We start from the raw sequence: 19,327 nt of genomic DNA, 5'->3' as shown, positions 1-19,327 counted from the left end.
GAGTAGGTGGGGCAGCACAAGATTCATCACACAACAGATTGTCTTTGGGATGCAAAGAACAGAAGCCTGTTCCACCTCTTTCCCTCTCGTCCTCTCCTTTTTTGTGGCAACTCTACCGGCTGACTGCATTTGCTTCCCGGGCTGACTCTTGCAAGCCATGGGACTGAATCAATGTCTTATTATGATCATTAGCGCTGATCACAAAGTCATCAAAGAGAAGCAACAGAATGGAGCACCGCGGCATCGTCCTGCAGTGATTGAGTAGTTCTCTGGAACCGCCTGCCCAGCACCTTGAAGAAGACATCTTTCGGCAGGGGACCTTGCGACTCTGACGCACGGGAAGGGCGTCCTTGGTAAACATGCTGAGGGGAGCTGGGTGGGAGTGTGCAGACTTGCGGCCTGTTTGCTTGAGCAAAGAAGAGGCCTGCTGTTTCTTTTCATCAGGGCCTACAGAGAGCCTGATAGCAGGACCTGAGTGCCACATTGCACTTGCAGACACAGAGTAAAGTCAGTACTTTTCTTCAGCCGGAGCACGCGGGAGCACAGTTTTAGCACCTCTCAGGTGGGCACCATTTGGCGAGCACCCCTTCTGCCCACTTTGAAGCCCAAAACGAACATTTCAAGTCAAAACGAAAGCTGGCCAACATGTGCAAGTCTATAGTTTTTTTTTAGATCTATGACTTTACCTAGCTCCTAGTCCAGCCATGGCCAAACTTGGCCCTCCAGCTGTTTTGGGGCTACAGTTCCCATCAATCTTGACCACTGGTCCTGTTAGCTAGGGATGATGGGAGCTGTAGTCCCAAAACAGCTGAAGGGCCAAGTTTGGCCATGCCCTAGCCGCTCCTAGCAGCAATTAATCAGGGTGGGGTCAATTGGTATTTCTTCTTCAATCCATCTCTTGTGTAGTGGCAGCGGGCTTTAAGCTTTCTAGTCAGGCCTCTACCATTACACACACACGCACACATACACATACACACCACTTGTGTGAAGGTCTTTTCAAGCTGCCCCAGCCATCTGCCTGACTCTAAGAGAACAAGGGTGGTGGGCTGCATATTTATTTGACCTGCACCAGAATCAAGGGCAACCCCCAAACCAACTGGGGAACACTGGCGGAGGAAGAGGAGTGGGGAGGGAGCGCACTGCCCCCGGCAGCGCAATCCTGGTGGGGTGCCATCGCAGCTGCTCCCCCGCCCACACTGGGTGACATGCCTCCGCAGGTAGCATGCCATGCCCTCGGGACATGCGCCAGCCCTGCCCCGCTTGCTGGGGAGACAGCTTGCCCTACTTTTTAGCACCTTTGTCGGTGGTGAACATGGCTGTTTTCAAACCGGCATCTGTTCAGGGCTGACCCGAGTTGCTGGGAGACTTGGTGCAACAACTTCAAGGTGGGTTCCGGCACCTATTTCTCTTGGAGGGAAAAGCACTGAGTAAAGCTACAGTGTCCTACCAGAAGCTGGGAGAAACAGGCAGCGTAACACACAGGCATGCAGCGGGCAAATGTTCTCCTGGCATGGAGCAAGAGTTTTGGCAACATGGTTTTTTTTCTAAGAGCAGGGGTCAGCAACCTTTTCCAGCCATGGGCAGGTCTGCCGTCCCTCAGACCTTGTGGTGGGTCGGACTATATTTTGGAAAAAAATAAGGAACAAATTCCTATGCCCCACAAATAACCCAGAGATGCATTTTAAATAAAAGGACACATTCTACTCATATTAAAAACATGCTGTTTCCCGGACCGTCCGCGGGCTGGATTGAGAAGGCGATTGGGCTGCATCCGGCCCTCAGGCCTTAGGTTGCCTACCCCTGGCTAAGTGCATAGGTGCAGCATCACTTAAAAAAGTGGCAACCTTATCTGGCGTGTGGAACAAACTGACCAGTGGCTGAACTGAAGTGGGTTCATGAATTATCAAGAGATTCAGAAAATGTGCTTATACGTAGGAAGCTGTCTTCTACCAAGTAAGACAGTTGGTCTAACCCAGGGCCGTCTGCTCTGACTGGCAGCAGCTGTCTGGGGCATGTGGCAGAGGTCCTTCCCCTTACCTCCTACCTGATCCCTTTTTAAAACTGGAGAGCCTGGCTGAACGTGGGACTTCCAGGGTGCAAGGCATATGCGCTGCTCCTGAGTTGTGAAGCCGCCACCGACAACTTGAACTGACTGCTATAAATCAGGACTGGAGGGATTTTTTTCAGCCGGAAAGCCACATTGCTTCATGGACAACCTAATAATAATAATAATAATAATAATAATAATAATAATTTAATTTATACCCCGCCCATCTGACTGGGTTTCCCCAGCCACTCTGGGCAGCTTCCAACAAAGTATTAAAATACAGTGGTCTGTTAAACATTAAAAGCTTCCCTAAACAGGGCTGCCTTCAGATGTCTTCTAAAACTTTGGTAGTTATTTTTCTCTTTGACATCTGATGGGAGGGCGTTCCACAGGGCAGGTGCCACTACCAAGAAGGCCCTCTGCCTGGTTCCCTGTAACTTGGCTTCTTGCCGCGAGGGAACCGCCAGAAGGTTCTCAGTGCTGGACCTCAGTGTCCGGGTAGAATGATGGGGGTGGAGACGCTCCTTCAGGTATACTGGGCCGAGGCTGTTTAAGGCTTTAAAGGTCAGCACCAACACTTTGAATTGTGGGGTGGGGTGGGGGGTAGGAAGGGCCAGAGTGAAAAGTGGGAGGAGCCACATAGAAGCCAGAGGCAATGACACACATCTCTCTGCATCCAGGCAAAGCAGAGACCTTTCCACCATTCAAGGATACTTCTAGCAAGAGGAATTAAAGCATTCAAGGAAAGTGTGGAGCAGGGCTGGAGAAGGGGCTGGGAAGAAGGGGTGTCACCTGGAGAGAAAGTGTTGTTTAGGGAAACCTTCCAGAAGAGAGAGACCTGGAAGGCCACATTTGGACCCCAGGTCTGACGCGGGTTGCGCTGTGGGTTAAACCACAGAGCCCAGGACTTGCCAATCAGAAGGTCGGTGGTTCGAATCCCCGCGACAGGGTGAGCTCCTGTTGCTCGGTCCCTGCTCCTGCCAACCTAGCAGTTCGAAAGCACGTCAAAGTGCAAATAGATAAATAGGAACCGCTCCGGCGGGAAGGTAAACGGCATTTCCATGCGCTGCTCTGGTTCGCCAGAAGCGGCTTAGTCATGCTGGCCAAATGACCCGGAAGCTGTACGCTGGCTCCCTCGGCCAATAAAGCGAGATGAGTGCCGCAACCCCAGAGTCGGTCACGACTGGACCTAATGGTCAAGGGTCCCTTTACCTTTATCTGAGGTTCCCTACTCATACTGTGAAATTGCTCAGATATTTGACATGTTACACAGTTAACAATCCATATACCTGTATACATTTCCAATCCATATATATGACCTTTCCAACAAATACATTGTGCTCAGAGCAGGTACTTGTTTGTCAGTAACACACCCACGACAGCTTTAAAGGGAGATGCATTCAGCCATCTACAAATAATTTTATTTTAAGTTACACTTGGTCAGGAATGTCCACTTGGCAGACCACAGAACACATATACCTGGTCTTGAGGGGATCTGTAGTATTTTAATCAAGGTGAGGTGACTATCTCTGCTCTTAGGGAAATTAGAATGGCTTGCAAAAAAAAGAAGAAGGATAAATAAATCTAATCTGCAGTTTCATGGTGCATCTGTATTTTGACTTGGGAGGTATTGCCCTGCCTTGACTGAATGCTTTCCGTACGCCCAACCACACAAAATTCCTCACTTGTTTTCCTTTCGTAATGTTGTCAGTAGGTTTCTCAATCTGCATGCCATGCTTACCAGCACCCCAGGTTTCTCCTGGCCTGGCACATGTCTTCAGCTCATCTGTCCTCTTGTGATGAATCGCTTCCCACCCTGTTCTGAGCTGGAGGCCATTTCAAAAGATGCAAGAAGCTGGAAGAGGCACTGTCCATATGGGAAAATTCCCAGATAATTATTCCACCACAGAGACTTTAATTGCTTCCTTCTATAGCTTGATGAATATAATCCTGGGAACTTGATGACCATCACAACTGTTGCAGAGCTGTTGTAGGGCTAGGGAATCGTTTTCTGGCCAAGGGCCATATTCCGTTCTTTACAACCTTCCAGGGGCCAGTGGTGGGCGGGGCCAGGGACAAAAGTGGGTGGAGCAACCAATGGATTTTACCTTTGTACACCAGGCTAGTTGCCTCACACACTCACACACCTGCTCTATCTAGGCAACATTTCAGAGTTCCATACCCCCCAACATTTCTCCAATGAAAATACGGATGTCCTATTCCATCATCATCATTTAATTTTTTAATGTTTAAATTTTTTATTTTTTACCAACAACCAAAACACAAACAGTGAAACCCCCCAGGCGACTGATACATTGGGTATACATAATCAATAATAACATATTCAAATCAACCATATGTACAATTTTATATACGTTAACACTCCTCCTCCATTTTATTATTTATACCCCGCCCATCTGACTGGGTTGCCCCAACTGCTCTGGGCAGCTTCCAGCATATATAAAAACACAATATAACATTAAATGTAAAAAAAACTTCCCAGATGTTTTCTAAAGGTTGTATAGTTACTTACCTCCTTGGCTCGGGGGTCGCATAACTCCTTCCCTCCAACATTTCTCTGATGAAAATAAAGATGTCCTAAGGGAAAGCGGGGCATCCCGGGATCAAATCAGAAACTGGGACAGCTTCTGTAAATCTGGGGCTGTCCCTGGAAAATAAGGATACTTGGAGGGTCTGGAGTTCAAGGACATATTCCAACCAGAGAAAAACTCTCAAGGAGGGTGCACAGCAGAGACAATAAGGGGTGTGTGGCCTGGGAAGAGGAGGAGGAGGTGTGTTTTAGGAAGTCCCAAAGGCCCAAGACAGAGGCCTGGAGAGTGTAGTCCAGAACATCTGGGGGCAGGGCCATCTTTAGCATATGCACTGCTGGGGTGCAACGATCCGCCCAGTGCCCCAAATTAACTTTTATTGATTTTTTGGGGGGAGGGGGGGAGCCAAAGTTGTTGATCTTTTGGGGGTGGAGATGCTCCTTCAGGTATACAGGACCAAAGCTGTTTAGGACTTTAAAGGTCAGTACCAACACTTTGAATTGTGCTCAGAAACGCACTGGGAGCCAATGCAGATCTCTCAGTGTTATGCGGTCCCAGCAGCTGCTCCCAGTCACCAGTCTAGCTGCCACATTCTGGATTAATTGCAGTTTCCGGGTCACCTTCAAAGGTAGCCCCATGTAGAGCGCAATTGCAGTAGTCCAAGCGAGAGATAACTAGAGCATGCACCACTCTGGCAAGACAGTCCGCAAGCAGGTAGGGTCTCAGCCTGCGTACCAGGTGGAGCTGGTAGACAGCTGCCCTAACACTATGGAGTAACAGAGTGACGGAGGAAGGGGGCGGGGACTTCTGCTCTATTGCTTTCCACTGCCGCCGATCAAGAGGGACCGGTATACAGTAGGTATACATTTTGCACCCCCTGAATTTGGCGCCCGGGTGCCCCACACCCCTTGCACCCCCAGGTAAAGATGGCGCTGTCTGGGGGTGGGCAGGTTGGGGAAGGTTGTTTCTGCAGCATATATACACCAGGACCCAGTTAAATGTTGTTTGCTCAGAGCCAGGGGAGAACAGGAGTGGCTCTGGCAGTGGAACTGGATGGACTGACTGGGAAAGAGAGCGAAAAAGGAACATGGAGGGAACTGCCTTGATCCCCATCTGCGTTGCTGCCCTGCTTTGGTTACCGTGAGACGGAAGGCTGACATTTGTGTTGTCTTTGATAGCGTCCGACTCCATTGCACCTTGCATGGGAAGGCCTAATGCATTATTTATCGGATAACACATTTCCATGCTTCATTTTTAGAACAAGCTGCAGTAGCAATACAGGAATTGGCTCAGTCAATTAACCTCCCCGCTGTGATGCCTCTTCTCCAGAGGGAGAGGGAGAGAGAGACGGGGACCATTAAAGACCACATCTGCTGATGGAAGGGGAATAGATTGGAACCTGCTCCTAGACCTCAGCTGAATCCCCCCCATCCCCTCTCCGGTGTGCAATATTTTGACACCTACTACTTGCAAATAATGCTGTGCTATTTCATCCCTTGAATGCCTCTATTCTTCAGGACTTACTAGGACTATTTAAATCGTTTGGATTTTTCTGAGGAAGGTACCATAGAATTATAGGATTGTAAAATTGGAAGGGATCCCAGGATCATCTAGTCCAACCCCCTGGAATGCAGGAATCACAACTGAACAACCCCTGACAGATGGCCATCCAGTGAGTAAGAGTCCACCACCTTCTGATCTGAGGTAATCCATTCCACTGTCAAACAGCTCTTACTGTCAGAAAGTTCTTCCCGATTATTTTATTTTGTATAAATATACACATATTTATTAAATTTGTATACCGTCCTTAATCCATAGATCTCAGAGCGGTTTAGCCAGAATCGCCTTTCTTGTAACGTGAACCCATTGGTTCGGGTCCTACCCTCTGGAGCAGCAGAAAGCTACTGAACCAGTATCTCCACGGACTTTAATCAGGAAGTAGTGGAAACAATGAAACTCAAATATTAGAATTCAGCGATGGCAATTCACTGTTTGTATCCATGTTTCAAAGGTATCCTCTCAGAGCTTTCCCCCTAGGGGAAACTGTTCTTTAGAGCTCAGCTGGAACAAATGGCAATCTGGGTTTTCTCCAGACTGCCGTCTGCTGTGCTAAAGAGAGGGTTTTCCCTGGGAAAGGGGAAAACCACCCAGACAAGTGGAAGTGTGGATGAGCCCAAAGCTGACAAAGTATACCCCTCAGTGGTCCTAATTCTGTGCATATGTCACAAACCTATAAATCCACCACTGGTCAGTCAGCCAGCCAGTCAGTCACTGAGATATCCTAGACCCAAGTTGTGAAGGGCCTTGTGCAAGAACTTCGAAGCAAGCTAAGTGGTGTATGGGCAGTCATTTCTGAGTACAGTCATACCTCGGGTTACAGACGCTTCAGGTTGCGTTTTTTTGGGTTACGGACCTGCCGAAACCCGGAAGTACCGGAACAGGTTACTTCCGGGTTTCAGCAGTCATGCATGCACAGAAGCGCCGAATCGCAACCCACGCATGCGCAGATGCGGCACTGCGGGTTGCGAACGTGCCTCCCGCACGGATCACGTTCACAACCCGCGTGTCCACTGTACAGTGGTACCTCTGGATATGAACGGGATCCATTCCGGAGCCCCGATCGCATCCTGAAGTAAACGCAATCCGCGTATGCGCGTGCGCGGGTCCCGATTCGTCGCTTCCGCGCATGCGCGTGATGTCATTTTGACCGTCTGCACATGCACGAGCGGCGAAACCTGGAAGTAACATGTTCCATTACTTCCGGGTCGCTGTGGAGCGCAACCCGAAAGCGCTCAACCTGAAGCAACTTCAACCCGAGGTATGACTGTAGTGGAATTCTTCCCTGGCGATCGTCCAGGCATGCTGCATCATTTTGCACAAGCTGGAGCCTCCACATTGCGCTCATTGCTGTAACTGACATGGGGCTGGGAAACTTCAGTCAGCTGAGCATGAGACTCTTAATCACAGGGTCATGGGTTTGAAGCCCACCTCGGGCAAAAGATCCCTGCATTGCAGGGGGTTGGACTAGATGACCCGTGTGGTCCCTTGCGACTGTCCAATTCTGTGATTCTATGCTCAGAGGAACCCCAAGGTTTGCAGAAGTACAAAATATATCTAAGGGAAGACGATTGTAAGGCGGGACAAAGCCCAGTGCAAAATAAGCACAGTCAGTGACTGGAGCCCTAAACAGGCGCATGCTGCAGCATTTTGCTGGAAAGCCGACTTGTGGTTTTCAGATGGGCTGTTAGCTGCTGTGGGAGTGATTGCAGCTGCTCGATGTGTCAGGTTTTTAAATTATCAGCTTTTATGGTTTTAACTGTACATTGCAATCCATCTCGATTATATTTCAATGAAAGATATGAGATAAATATTTTGAGAAATAAATGACAGCAAATGTTTGGGGGGGGGGGAGGTGACACAAGAGCAGCAGAATTGATGTGGTTGACCTAGAGCAGTGTTTCCCAAACGTTTTTGGGCAACGGCACACCTGTGTACTAAAAAAAAATCTCGCGGCACACCACCATTAAAGCCCCGCCCCGTGACGTCAGCGCGCAGCGTCACGCCGGGAGGGACGCACAAAAGTGAACGTTTTTTCCCTCGGCAGCTCCTCTCAGCTGCGCTCAATCCGCCTCCGCGCAGGCTGAGGGAGGGAGGGAGGGGCGCGTGTGACCCGTCTCTGCTGGGAGACCAAACCCAGCGAGACAGAGTCGCGCGGAGGCGCCCAGGCAGCGCTGCCGGCTGCGAGGAGGAGCGCCAGGCAGCAGCAGGAGGCGCGGCCTCTCCTCGCCGCCCCCGCCCCGCCTCTCGCCGCCCGACTCGCCCGCCTCCCTCCAGGCATCTCGCGGCACACCAGCCGGTGTCTCACGGCACACTCGTGTGCCGGGGAACACCGGTTGGGAAACACTGACCTAGAGCATCAACTCCAGGAATTATGTGTGGAAAGACAGAAGCACCAGTCACAAAATCTCTCTCTGTGTGTAGACACACACACACACACACACACACACACACACACACACACACATGAATTATATACGTATGTGTAAAATTGCAACACTGTAAAGAGCATAGCTGATAGATTTAGATCACAAAATACTGAGAAATGGCTGCTATGATTTAGTCAGGGATTCTTCTTCTTCTTCTGTTTACCTCTGTTGCTTTAAAACAAATTCTTACGCGAGGAATGGGCTTGTGCAAATACATCTCCAGCCTCATCCCACCCCAGACCCTTCAGCTGCCAGAAAACGATGGAGCGGCGCCTTCCATTTATCTGGATTTCAGGAAAGCGTTTTATACCGTGCCATGCGCCAGTCTGATTTACAAGGCCGCAAACAATGATGGAAAGTGCGGAGAGCTCTCTTGACATTGATTGAGAACCATCTCAAGGAAGTGGGAAGGGAGCAGTAGCCGACCTGAAATGATGGGTTGCTTCGTGCCACGCGGCAGCCGCTGAGAACCCCCCCCCCCCGAATTTCTCCCGGAGAAAGGTCAAGCAGGACTTTCTCCTCACCTTCCCACTACCATGGCCCTTTCAAAATGTAGCCTGCTTTTAGCTTCTCTGTACCTGGGGAAAGGACACAGCCAACCAGTAGTGGCTGGTGCTTGGTTGGTAGAGAAGAAGAAGAGGAGTTTGGATTTGATATCCCACTTTATCACTACCTGAAGGAGTCTCAAAGCGGCTAACATTCTCCTTTCCCTTCCTCCCCCACAACAAACACTCTGTGAGGCGAGTGAGGCTGAGAGACTTCAGAGAAGTGTGACTGGTCCAAGGTCACAAAGCAGCTGCATGTGGAGGAGCGGGGAAGCAAACCCGGTTCACCAGATTAGGAGTCCACCGCTCTTAACCACTAGACCACACTGGCTTGAAACTCTTGATCTCAGGGTTGTGGGCAAAAGATTCCTTGCATCACAGGGGGTTGGACTAGATCAGGGGTCAGCAAGGTTTACCTTGCCAGGGCCGGTTCACTCCAGGAGAGATCCCTCCATGGACTGGATCGCACGCGCACCTGCGATTTCTGGCGTCTGCACCTGCATCTGTGCAGATGTGATTTCCGGTGTCTGCGTCTGCAAAGACGCGATTTTCGGTGCCACAGAAGTGAGTCCCTGCGCTACGCCACACTGGTTTAGCGCAGCGCACGGGGACTCGCCGAGCGGGGGCGGCTCATGGGCTGGTTAATAATAATAATATTATAATAATTTATTATTTATACCCCGCCCATCTGGCTGAGTTTCCCCAGCCACTCTGGGCAGCTCCCAATCAAGTGTTAAAAACAGTACAGCATTGAATATTAAAAAACTTCCCTGAACAGGGCTGCCTTCAGATGTCTTTTAAAGATAGGATAGCTGCTTATTTCCTTCACATCTGAAGGGAGGGTGTTCCACAGGGTGGGTGCCACTACCGAGAAGGCCCTCTGTCTGGTTAAATGACCCCCTGTGGGCTGCTTATGGCCCATGGGGCTTAGGTTGCCTACCGCTGGACTAGATGACACTTGTGGTCAATTCCAATTCTAAGATTCTATTCTAGGCTTCTAGGACTGGCTGGGTGGTTGGCAAGGAGGCTAACAGTAGGTGGAGCCAGAATGAATGACAGGCAGAGCCAACCAATTCTGGCTCGCCCTCTCCGCCACCCCAACACCGCCTCCTCCCTATTGAGTTCTTTGATGACAACACTTAGACCGACAGCCAGTGCAACCCCCTGAATTCAATGGGGACTGGCTTCAAAGCAAGCTGAAGTTGATCAGAGTTGAATTCCAGAACATCTGAATGGTACTTGGCTGGGGAAAGGCTGCATCAGCCTGTCCCATCCCACGCTTGCACATCATGGTCTGCAGATCAAGGCTAGAATGTATCTCATTTCATTTCATTATTAGACTTATTATTCACTTGTCACCCGAAGCGCTCCATGCGACTTACAGCAAACAAGCAAACAAAAAGATTATACAATACATATTACCAGAGGGGAAAAGCGAAGGAAATAATAAATAGATTAATATTTCACATAACATAACATCCATTTGAAAAAGAAAACCCACACATAACAGACCCTCCATGTTTCCCATTTTTCCAGGGATAGTCCCAGATTTACAGAAGCTGTCCCGATTTCTGATTTGATCCCAGAATGTCCCGCTTTTCCTTAGAAAGTCCCTATTTTCATCAGAGAAATGTTGGAGGGCATGGAGTTATGCGATCCACCCACCCCAGACAAGGAGATAAGTAACTCTACAACCTTTGGAAGACATCTGGGAAGTTTTTTCATGTTTAATGTTTTTTATACATGTTGGGCGCCACCCAGAGTGGCTGGAGCATGTTGTTGTTGTTCCTATTTCATCAGAGAAATATCAGAGGGCATGTACTCAAATACTCAACAAAGCAATACTCAGACCCTCTAATTAACAAATAAACAGAACCTCAACATCCCCCTAGTCCAAAAATTATTCACATCAAGCCAGCAATTTTTACCTATTAACCTCTGCACCCCACCCAGAAGTTGGGTATCAAGGCCAGTTGTTGCAAATCAGTGGCTGGTGGGTCTAGTGCAGGCATAGGCAAACTCGGCCCTCCAGATGTTTTGGGACTACAACTCCCATCATCCCTAGCTAACAGGACCAGTGGTCAGGGATGGTGGGAATTGTAGTCTCAAAACATCTGGAGGGCTGAGTTTGCCTATGCCTGGTCAAGTGTCCCCTAGGGATGGTCCAGCATTTCTCCTTTCCCTTCAAGGGTGAGCAATAGCAAAGCAGGAAGATAGCAACAAAAGTTTTACCTGCTTTGCAGTTGACCCAGCTGCTCCTTCTCTCCTGCTGCTGCCGCTGGCATTCTCCTGCTTGGCATTTTTTTTTTTAATCCAGTTTTTCAAAATTGTTCAAACTCCTGAAATGGAGGAGGGAAGCAATAATGATTTAGATGATTCAGGTTTCTATACAGAGAATAAGCAGCTTATTATGCTGTTGACATGAGCTTCATTGCAGAAAGTCAGGTTTGCTGACTGGGGGCCTTTCGGGATTTTTTTTAAAGCAACAACAGGAACTGATCTTTGAATTTGCACAATGCCGAAGCTGCTTGCAACCCAGCAGAAAATCCCATCCCCACTTAATGGAGGAAATAAGGAGGAGGAGCCTTGTGTTCAAAACTTTTAAAATAAAGGATAATTGGCCCTAGAGAAAAGGACCTGCACGTCATCAAACAAGCAAAACAGAAAACAAAACCAACCCCAGCAGCAGTGTGAGAAACTGAGATATGAAAGCTAGGAGCTAAATGGCACCTTAAACCTAGGTTATGGGCGCCACAACGGAATGTCTAGGCACGCTCTTTTTATAACAAGAAGACAAAGCTGAAAATGAATGAACTGCAGCTAAAACATTATGTTCATTTTTCACACGGTCTAGTCCTTCCCCTGCCCACCCCTCTAATGTTCCACTCTGCAGTTTTAATGTGCAGTACTGCACCCAGCTCAGAAACTGCTCGCACTGATGAAATCACCTGTCACAAAATGCGCCTAGAACAATGGGAGTTTTGAACACTGCCCAGCAAACTGGTTCTTCCTGCCTAAGTGCAGAACCTTATATTAGCCCCTATTGAAATTCATTTTGTTAGCTTGGGCCGAGTTTTCCAATTGTTCAGGTCATTCTGAATTCTGATTCCATGTTCTACAACATTAGCTACCCCTCCCAGTTTTGTGCCCTCTGCAAATTTGAATACTAATAATAATACTACTATTGAATCATTTGATATGAAATCTATAATCTCTTGAATTTATATTCCCTTAAATTTATAAACAGAAGTTTATAAATTTATAAGACGGGAGTGCCTGGCATGCTCTGGTCCATGGGGTCACGACTTGGACATAACTAAACAACTAAAGAACAACAACAACAACAACAACAACAACAAAATTTATAAACAATACTTGTAAGAGTTGACAAAATGGTGTAGTTGTCCCTTGATCTCCGGTGATATCATGAACATTTCCCAGGAGGTATCTATGACAATTGCACATTCTCATTCCACACAGTGTTGGGGAAATGTCTCTGTGGGTAGACAATCATTTATGTGGAGCAGAGCAGGGAATTTCCCGACCTTAGCAATTCTTTTCAATTAATGACTTTGCTTAGTAAACTAGGTGCCATTGCAAATGTAATGGAGATTGGAAGTCTTACCCTAGAGGCAGAAGCCTGTTTATTTTGTTTTACTTGTTCCTAATTCCATCGCTTGGCCTCATTCAGGTGTGGCCTCATTCACCTTGGGATTCACCAGCGAATCACAGCCATCCTTGCACCATGTCCCTTTGCCTTAGGAGGCAAGGATTGTGGAGATAAAGGACAAGGCTCCACCCCCATCGTTCTGCCCGGACACTGAGGTCCAGCACTGAGAACCTTCTGGCGGGTCCCTCGCTGTGAGAAGCCAGGTTACAGGTTCCCTCGCTGTGAGAAGCCAAGTTACAGGGAACCAGGCAGAGGGCCTTCTCGGTAGTGGCACACGCCCTGTGGAACGCCCTCCCAACAGATGTCAAAGAGAAAAATAACTACCAGACTTTTAAAAGACATCTGAAGGCAGCCCTGTTTAGGGAAGCTTTTAACGTTTAATAGGTTATTGTATTTTAGTGTTCTGTTGGAAGCTGCCCAGAATGGCTGGGGAAACCCAGCCAGATGGGCGGGGTATAAATTATTATTATTATTATTATTATTATTATTATTATTATTATTATTATTATGAGGCCTTTTCCATGGTGATGCCAAGACCATGGAATTCCCTTCCTCGGGAAGCTTCAGTTTGGCTTCATAATTTGCTGACCAAGAATACAAGGAGTTGGGAACTGGCTTTCTAGGTCACAAGTTTTGCAGGTGTGTCCTCTTGCACACCTGCGATTAGACTGGTGAAATCACCTAGACTGTTTGCCAGGAGCTCCTGATCTAATCAATTTCAGGTTAAACATTACTTTGCATGATCAAAAGACACACACACACAGAGAGAGAGAGAGAGATTACCTCTCGTGCTAAGAGTTGGGAGTGTGTGTATTAATAATAATAATAATAATTTATTATTTATACCCCACCCATTTGGCTGGGTTTCCCCAGTCACACTGGGTGGCTGAGTGATGTTAACGGAGAAATCTGAGGGCTCCCTTGGACAAAAAACAAGGACACCGGCCAGGAATACCAGAGCAAAACAATAGCCAGTAGGCTTGGTCTTTATTGAAGACTATCGCGACAGGACTCCCACCTGCCACAAGGTGGAACAAGATGGAAGCCCCGAACAAAAGAGAACCCAAACTTTTATTAGCTGCTAATCCCCATGTTACCCCCCCCCCAAACTACATCACTCATACATCCCGGTTACATCATGAAAGGGGAGGTCTGGTGGCAGTAATCTGAGCATCCTGGACCCTGCCCCATGGTTCTCCTTGTCCTCCACCAAACACCCATCAAGTGTAACAAAAGAGATATTTAAATTTCCCTGTTTCCCAACCAAGTTAACCACACCCTTTTGTCTTCATCTGGGTTTGTTATTTCTGGAATGGCTACCTGTCTGGCACTCAGGTATCAGAATGCCAGGAATTATCACTCAGGCAGAGGGGCTGTTGAGTAGCTGAGCTCACGTCTATATTAATTTCTGAAGTTTACCCAGTGAGCCAGTACATAGATACATTCATCAGTGAATTGTTACATTTGGTATTGTGTAGCAGAGGCCGTTTGAATACATAGGAAGAAACTGTGATGAAGTGTTTTGTGGGGACAAATCACAAAAGTCACAAAAGTGATTGTGCTGATTTAGGTAGTGGGCTGCATGTGCATGAAATCTGCTGGAGGGGCAACCCCCCCCCCAATCTATACATAAATTGCTGCAACAGTGAGAGCAACCATTCATAAGCCTTGGCTTACTGTGACATCTGAACAGCAGCTCGTGGCTTGTTTATCTCCAAACAAACTACAATACAGCTACAAAAGCTAAGGTTTGTTCTTGGCTTCCCAATTGTGGTTTGTTTAGGGAAAATATTCGTCATGGGTACTACCCAATAAGTGATAGTGATACCAACATACGCACATATCTGCTACAGCAAATCAATACCAGATTTGGTATTTCTCCTGGTTGTTCATTTCTTTCTTTGTCCCCCCCCCCCCCCCAGTGCATCTCAAAGGGCAGCGTTCATTTGCAAAACTGGTTTGATCAGCGAGGAGAGGAAACTAAAAATAAATGAAAGCAGCACAGACAATGAAGGTTTAACTATGTTACTACCTTGAGGAAAGACACCTGGGTCTATGCAAGACATCTGTTGAACCACAGCTGCCCAGTCAGAGTGTGGAAACCCAAAGTTGCTGACTGAAACAGCTTTGGCAAATAAGTGGTTAGTCATTCTAGATCAGGGGTCAGCAAACTTTTTCAGCAGGGGGCCGGTCCACTGTCCCTTGTGGGGGGCCGGACTATATTTTGGAAGAAAAAAGAAAAAGAACGAATTCCTATGCCCTGCAAATAACCCAGAGATGCATTTTAAATAAAAGCACACATTCTACTCATGTAAAAACACCAGGCAGGCCCCACAAATAACCCAGAGATGCATTTTAAATAAAAACATGTAAAAACATGCTGATTCCCGGACCGTCCGTGGGCCGGATTTAGAAGGCGATTAGGTTGGATCTAGCCCCCGGGCCTTAGTTTGCCTACCCATGTTCTAGATCCATCATCTAGGTTCTCATCCGAATATCTCAGAAGGTATTCCGTGTGTGTGTGTGTGTGTTGAGATGATGCCACTGCAGGAAAAAGGTTTGTGAGACTAGTTTTAAACAAAATTGATGACATAATATTATAGGCCACAAGGACCTTTTCTTGGGGGGGGGGGGTGATTATGCATTCCAGTGACTCATAATTTGAGAGTAAATCCAACCTTCTGGGAAGAACATTTAACTACGGCATTTAAGGGCAAGCAAGCAAGTTATACGATGTATTTCATCATAAATAATTATACTTACTTATACAAGGAAGTATAATGAAAAGTAGCATTGTAACAGCTTGTTCACACTTTACGTCCTCGAAAGAGATAATTACAATTCCCTTTGGAGATAGTAATGGCTTCCCAGTAGCATTCCGATGCTACAGTCAAAACCCAGTTGCAACTATACCCCAAGAAGCAAATAAAATATCTGCAAACCCACTCTTTAATCCATTTATCTGGAAACAGACAGATGTCAAGTCCAAGAAAGGAAAAATGCTTAACATCCCAACATGCGCCACCCTGAGTCCTTGGTGGAAGAAAGGCAGGATATAAACCTTTTAAATCAAGTGTGGAGAACCTTTGGCCCTCCAGATGTTGTTGAACTACAGCTCCCATTTTCCCTGGCCATTGTTCATGCTGTCTGGGAGTGGTGGGCATTGCAGTTCAGCAACATCTGGAGGGCCAAAGGCATACCCCTCAGCTGTCCCGATAAAACCGGGACATCCCATTTATTTTTGCATGAGAACACGGCGGCCATTTTGGTTTTTCGCCTGGACGCGTCGGAGGATATGCAAAGGTCCCCCACATCTGTATTAGATAAATTAACACTACTTAATTTGTGTGTGATGCTCAGAATGGTGTAAAAGGATAATATTGCTCTTTCACTGGAGTGCAGGTGGCAAGGGAGAAGGCTTTATCATGTTAAAATATTCCCTTGTGAAAAACAAAAAGCAAACAAACAAAAACTCACACGCCAGCCAAAATCAGCATAGCAGGAATGAGGTCACCTGGATGAAGATGCTTCACTGGCTTGCACACCCTTCGCCAGCAGGTCCCAGAACAGGTTATGACAATTTAAAACTCAGTTGTACTGCACACTACATTCCAGCCACGCAAAAGCCAGAGGTTTTGACACCTGCCCTGACTCCATTTCTCCATCCTCAGCCCTGACAAGCAAGAGGTTCTAGATTCAGGTAGGTAGCCGTGTTGGTCTGACGCAGTAGAAATATATATATAAAATAAAAAACCCTGTCCAGTAGCACATTAAGAGACCAACTACCGTATTTTTTGCTCTATAAGACTCACTTTTTCCCTCCTAAAAAGTAAGGGGAAATGTGTGTGTGTCTTATGGAGCGAATGCAGGCTGCACAGCTATCCCAGAAGCCAGAACAGCAAGAGGGATTGCTGCTTTCACTGCACAGCGATCCTTCTTGCTGTTCTGGCTTCTGAGATTAAGAATATTTTTTTCCTTGCTTTCCTCCTCCAAAAACTAGGTGCGTCTTGGGTAAGTTTGTTCTTGGTACAATGAGATAAGAATCTAATGTCTCTATTCAGACCAGGTCTCTCCATAGTTTTAAGTTTGGTAATAAGTTGTAATTCAGCAACTTCTCTTTTCAGTCTATTTCTGAAATTCTTTTGTAATATGACAGCTACTTTGAGATCTTGTATAGACTGTCCTGGGAGATTGAAGTGTTCTCCTACTTTATCATTATACACGATAAAGTTATTTTTGGCCATCTCACCCCTTGCTTTTTCCTGTAAGACCAATTGCAGTCATTAACAGTTGTCAACAGGTCTACCACACGTATGCCGCCTTTCCCCAGTTAAAACCATGCTCAAGGCGACTTACAGCATGAAAACCCCCCAAATCATTACAAAAATAACAAAAGTAGTCAGAAGCAATAAATGAAATGTCAAAAAGTACACAACCAAACTGAAAGAAATTCCGCACAAATCATAATAACATCTAGAACAAAGGTAGAAAAAATAATAATATCAACAACAGCGACAATCCGCCCAGTCAATCCGCCCAAGAGTCTGTTCAGCAGCCTCAGCTTTTGTAGCTGGAGTCAGTCCTGGCCACACACCAACCCCCGGCCAGGTGGAAAAAGGCACACTTCATTGTCTCTTGAGACAGGTGGGTGCCAACAACAACTATTATTATTTTCCAACTCCCAGCAGCTCCCAGTTCCTGCCTGGCTTCTTATCTCTCTGCTGCCTCTGGCAGTGGAGGTTGTTCCATTGGAGCAAATGGGGCACTGCCCCATCAACCTCAGTCTGTGCTTAGCCAGCTTCCACCTGCCTGCCTGCTTTCTTGCAACCAATCCAGCAGGGCCTGTCATCTCCCTCCTCCTTATTCTCTGTGCCGCCCTTGCAGGGAGAAGGATGGGGATGAAGCTAGAGTTAGCTGGCTCCGTCAATCGTTGGCACTGACTCCAAGTGCCATTGGTCTCCTTGTCTTCGGTCCCACCAGTCCCACTGGACACTTGGCACCACTGGGTGTCAAATGTCATAGGAAGATGCTTTATGCCAAGTCAGGCCATTGGTTGATCTAGTTCGGTACTGTTCACAATGAGCGCATAGCTGTCAACTGTCCATTATTTGGCAGGAAAGTCCCTTATCCCAGTGCCGTGTCCCACTGTTGTCCCTTATTGATGATGTCCCTTAAATTTCCCGGGTTTCAAAGGAAGCAGCTCCTCTCCCTCCCTCCCTCCCTCCCTGCCGGCCAGGGAGGAGGGGGGCTCCAACTGTGTTGCTTGGCTGCGTTACTCACCCAATAAGGAGTCTAAGAACGACTGGTGGGGTGGAGCTTGCATGCCTTGTGCCAATCAAATCGGCCGCGTTGCCTGGGGACTCACCTTTGCTCAGCGCTTCCCAGCGGAGAGGTGACGGTGGTTTTCCTTGCTGCATCCCCTTTGCCGGGTTGCTGCGCTGTGGGAACCGCCGCTTGAGGCTTCGTTTGGCTGCTGGCTGGGCTTTCTGCCTTTGGCTTGGAGGGGCTCAGAAGTTGAACATACCTGTGTTTGGAAAATCCCTTATTTTGGCTGCTGATCCCTTATTTTTGAGGCTGCTGGTCCCTTATTTTCAAATCTGTAAGTTGACAGCTATGAATGAGCGGCAGAGATTCTCCAGGGTTTTAAGCAACCCTACCTGGAGTCTCGTCTTTTAATTGAAAATCAGAACATCCTCTGCCCCCTGCCGTATCTCTCTAGCCTGTTAAGCGGGCCTGGCCTAAAAAAATAAGGAACAATCCATATTTAAACTTTCATTAAATCAGGGACATTTTCATTCAATGGAATGGCACCTCCTCCTCTTCTCTACAGTAACTTAATCATGTTTTGTTTGCATCTGCCATCTAGAGGACAGGAAGAAGATGGCTCCTGGTTTCTGAGTCATTTCAAATCCATTTCCCGAGATTTGGGAATTGGTAGGGTTGGCATATTTCAAAAAGTAAAAACCAGGAGACCCCAAAATTGCTGATCTTTTTTTTTAAGGAAACCACTGCCTTTCAGAAATTCTATCAATTTGAAATCCTGGACGTATGGCAGCCCTAGGAACTGGATACCTTTGTTTCTCTTTGAAAGAAAAAAATGGTCTTTATTCTGCAACGGGAACATTCACATTTCAGGAAAGGAATAAACTACGAAACCGTAAACCATCAGAGCAGAATTTGCTGGGAATATTTTTATTTTTATTTATTTACAAGAAGGCTTACCCGTCCTTTCCCGTGAAGGTCCCAGAGTGGCTAAAACAATATAATCATAGGATATATATTTTAAAAAGTAAATAGTAAAGCAGTTACAATTATATAAAAATGTAAAAACAACCCTGTGATGTAGGTTAGGCTGAGAGGCCATGAATGGCCCAGAGTCACCCAAGTGAGTTTCATGGCCGAGTGGACATTTGAACCCTGGACTCCCATGTCCTAGTCCAATACTCTAACCACGACAACACACAAAATATTCCTGGGCTCTTAACAGAAGGGCTAAAATGAACAGAGCCAGTAGAAAGGTGATAGATAAG

This window comes from Podarcis bocagei (genome assembly GCF_964188305.1).
Source record: "Podarcis bocagei genome assembly, chromosome: 4".
NCBI lineage: Eukaryota > Metazoa > Chordata > Lepidosauria > Squamata > Lacertidae > Podarcis > Podarcis bocagei.
Note: the sequence above shows the minus strand (reverse complement) of the source record.